We start from the raw sequence: 4,142 nt of genomic DNA, 5'->3' as shown, positions 1-4,142 counted from the left end.
AAGAAAATAAAGTCTCTCACTGTTTCCACATCTATTTAACATGATATTTTGAAACCAGAGGACATGATCTTAGTTTTTGTATGTTGAGTTTTAAGCCAGATTTTTCACTCTTCTCTTTCACTTTTATCAAGAGGCTCTTTTGGTTCTCTTCAGTTTCTGCCATTAGGGTGGTGTCATCTGGATATCTGAGGTTATTGATATTTCTCCTGGCAATCTTGATTCCAGCTTGTGCTTCATTCAGCATGGCATTTCGCATGATGTAAGAAGTTAAATAAGCAGAGTGACAGTATAAAGCCTTGATGTACTCCTTTCCCAATTTGGAACCAATTTGGAATTCTTTATCCAAGGGAAAGCCATCCAGGATTTGGAGAGTACAGAGCCTCACAGGCAGTGGGGTGCTCTTCCCTGGGGATGCAGGCAAGAGCAGGTTTTATGGAGATCAGAAGCGGCAACGTGGAAACAGGGCATGCCTGGCAGGGCAGGCGATGGAGATTTCCCTCTGAGCCAGGCAAACCCTGTTTTCTAGGGCAAAGTGAACTCCCAAAAACTAAGCAGAAGAGTATGATTGGTGTGTGGTAGTTTCCCTGAGACTGAGGTATTTCTGATGAGTGCTGGCGGACTTAGGTTTTGATTTGTGATGGAGGCCAGGCCACTGGGATGGCCTCCATTCCATGGGTCTGAAAATATGAAAGTGAAAGTGAAGTCGCTCAGTCATGTCTGACTCTTTGGGACCCCATGGACTATAGCCTACCAGGTTCCTCCGTCCATGAGATTTTCCAGGCAAGAATACTGGAGTGGGTTGCCATTTCCTTTTCCAGGAGATCTTCCCAACCCAGGGATTGAACCCAGGTCTCCCACATTGTAGGCAGACGCTTTACTGTCTGAGCCACCAGGGAAGTCTGAAGATAAGAATTAACCTTTATCAGGTCTAATAAGAAAATACAGTCTAAATCGCTGCAAATAGAACAGAGTTCTACCAACCTGTACCATTCAAGTTTATGTAGTTACACTGAAGTCAAGGCAGTTCCTTGGGTAGATCAAGTCTTAAGGAAAGACAGTCAATGGGGACTTGAGCACAGTAAGGAGAGACGTGGGAAAGACCTGGTGAATTTCCCTGGATGGTAGAATTTTAAGGAAAGTGGTGAGCAAGTAAGTAATAGAGAATAAAGTGGAGGGGGAGGAATGGCTCAGACAGTAAAGAATCTGCCTGTGATGCGGGAGACATGGGTTCAATCCCTGGGTCAGGAAGATCCCCTGGAGAAGGGAATGGCTACCCACTCCAGTATTCTTGCCTGGAGAATCCCCTTGGAGAGGGAAGCCTGGTGGGATACAGTCCATGGGGTCACAGAGTCAGACACGACTGACATTCAACTCAACTCAATGGGCAAAATGAAGATGGAGACGTACAGCGAAAGATAGGGTTACATGCTATCAGATCTTGAGATACCATGGGGCAGCTGATTGGGTAGTGGGGCCCACCCTCCACCACCCCTCACCTCCAGTGGGCAGCTCACAGACCTGACGCCTCCCCCGCCAACCCGGACCTTCCTTACACTCATCCCAGGGGTGCACAAGGCTAACCTCCTGGCTCCACCTCTTTCACCAACCCTTCCAGAAAACCAGGGACCTTCACCAGAGCTGGGGCCTAGGGTCCCCGCTTCAATGAAGCTCTAGAAACAACTTCAGGTGAATTCTGTGAGAGACCATGGTGGTGAATGCCCAAGTTTTCCCCAGGTTTACCAAGGGAGCCTGAAATGGTGCTAACAGCTTGTTTCCTTGACAGCAGAAAATCGAGTTGTTTTTTTTTAATCGTTTGTTGTCTGTCAAGAATTCCATAGAAATAATTGATGCCTAAAAACACAAGGAAAAGTGCATTTTTTTTTTCCAACTTCGAGCTTTGCTTCCAAGGAGGTTGATGAGGGGGAGGAGGAGGGGGGATTTTTGCAATGTGAGTGGTGAGCAACAAAGACCCTCAGAGGCAGGGGATGAGAGCCTTCCCAGACATGGTCCTCCAGGGTCAAGGATGCCTCTGCAGCCTCAGGACCAGCAGGGAAGCCCTGAAGGCAAGAGTTCAAAACAAAAACAAGCCACAAACCAACCAACGCTGCAGAAAGGGAGGAATCCTCCTGCCAGGCCGAGGGGCCCAGGCAGAGATGCTCCAGGCCCGGCCTGCTTCCAGCGGGTGTGTGGATATCCGTGCAGTCTCCGGCCTCCGGAGGGGTCACCCTCCAGGCCAGGGTTTCTGAGGTGGGGCGAGGAGTCCGCCCGGCCCATCGATTATTAAAGAGCCAGACTTAAAAAAAAATAAAAGGCTGGCCGAGGGAGGAAGCTATGCACTCGCCTACACTCTAGAGAAAACAAAGAGGATGCAGGCGCGGGGGAGGGAGGCACTGGGGAGCCAGGCGCAAATGCAGCTTTCAAGTTCAAAGGGCTTATTTTGCATGAGAAAACACACGAGGACTCGAGGATTGGTGGTAGGCAGTCCCCACCTCCCCCGGCTTTAGTATCTGCTCAGCAAAAAAAAAATAAAGTCAGGATTAAAACCATCGGCCTCTGGGACACCTTAAAAAAAAAATCCCTTTCTTCTGTGTCCTTATGTACAAGGGTAAAGACCAGCTTTCTACGTCCAAGTCGGGAGTGCTGAAGGGAGGGCGAGCAGTGGGGCGCCCAGCCGGAGCCTCTGTCCTCTGCCTGTTCCCGATTCCATGGCCCGAGGCGATGGTTTGCATTTTTAGGACAACAGCCGGCTCTGGGCAAGCAGGAGACCTCTCGTCAGGCTTCATTACTGCACGCAGAATGACACACCGCGCCGATGGAGCGCTGCGAAGCGGCTGCGCCTCCGCGCGATCCCGACCCCTGCGTCCTGCCCGCTCCTCCCCACCGCCCCCCCCCCACCCCGGTGCCCCAAACCTGAGCTCTGAGCCTGTGTGCACTGCCCTACCTGGGGACACTGCGCGCCCTCTGGAAATCAGGCTTTTCCTCCTTGCTCGCTGTTTGGTGTCTGCATTTCTAGAGAGACTCAGAGAAGCGCTGTCTTAGCCAACTGAACTTTGTAGTTGAAAAGCACCCTTTCCTTTCTTTCCCCTCCCATCTGCTTCCTGGGATTGAGTCTCCAGGACACCGTCTCCTGATCTGGACAGGATGGTTTACCTGGCCCTGGGAACACAGATAGCCGGGAACACAGACCCCACCCCCCCACCCCCTCCCACCCCCGTCTCCTTACAAGGTCATTTACCTTTTTAGTTACCTCCCTAATTCCAATAGTCTTGCAATAAATCCTAACTGCCCGCTCACAAAGAAATCTCACAGCTGATGCTGCAGGTGTCATCATTAAATCTTGCCTGTTAAGAAGGGATACCCCTCAATGTGGGCTTCCCTGGTGGTTCAGTGGTAAAGCATCTGCCTGCAATGCAGGAGACACAGGAGATATGGGTTCAATCCCTGGGTTGGGAAGATCCCCTGGAGGAGGGCATAACAACCCACTCCAGTATTCTTGCCTGGAGAATCCCATGGATAGAAGAGCCTGGCTGGCTAAAGTCCATGGGACCACAAAGAGTCGGACTCAACTGAATTGATTTAGCATGCACACATGCACCCCTCAATGTACCTTTTCAAATAAGGATGAATCTGTTTGCATCTGCCAGAAGACGAACCATGAGGGTTTGTTCAATGCTGATACACCAAGATTTCTAATCAATATATTATCAAAGAAAAACTATGAAAGTACAAGATTACCAGTTACAAGATTACTGGTTAGATTGAAGGAATTATTTCAGGGGAAAACGGTTAAGCCAGGTTGAACTTGACCTTGAAGCTCCAAGTAAACTTTTCTGAAGCCTCTGGGGCACAAGTTATGTGGAAGATCATTAGACAAATCCAACATCTGAATCTTTGAAGAGAGACACCGGGAGAGATGTGATATAGGAAACTTAAGAGCAAATCACAGACCATTAGCTAATGATGAGGTGTGGAAAGGGAGATCAATGTGTTATAGAGCAGCATCTTCTTACTGGTTCCATTAGTTAGGGTATGGGCTCAGCGGTTCTAACATGAGACCCCACAGAATGAGGATTACATAAGACAGAGACTTATTTTTCCTGTGCTTAGTAGTCCAGAGATAAGCAGACCAAATCGAAAGAGAA

General features: G+C 49.3%; 1 long non-coding RNA gene across 1 annotated transcript; it reads right to left on the bottom strand.

Moving 5' to 3' along the window:
* Window positions 1–1,346: 1,346 nt before the first annotated feature.
* On the bottom strand, window positions 1,347–3,186 carry LOC123329486. Its single transcript, XR_006544986.2, has 2 exons — window positions 2,942–3,186; window positions 1,347–2,785 (listed from the first exon to the last, which is right to left on the bottom strand). It is a non-coding gene; the product is annotated as an uncharacterized LOC123329486 (long non-coding RNA).
* Between the last annotated feature and the right edge of the window lie 956 nt (window positions 3,187–4,142).

Source organism: Bubalus bubalis, chromosome 15 (assembly GCF_019923935.1).
Source record: "Bubalus bubalis isolate 160015118507 breed Murrah chromosome 15, NDDB_SH_1, whole genome shotgun sequence".
In the NCBI taxonomy this organism is placed as follows: Eukaryota; Metazoa; Chordata; class Mammalia; order Artiodactyla; family Bovidae; genus Bubalus; species Bubalus bubalis.
This window is presented reverse-complemented; position numbering and strand designations above follow the sequence as displayed.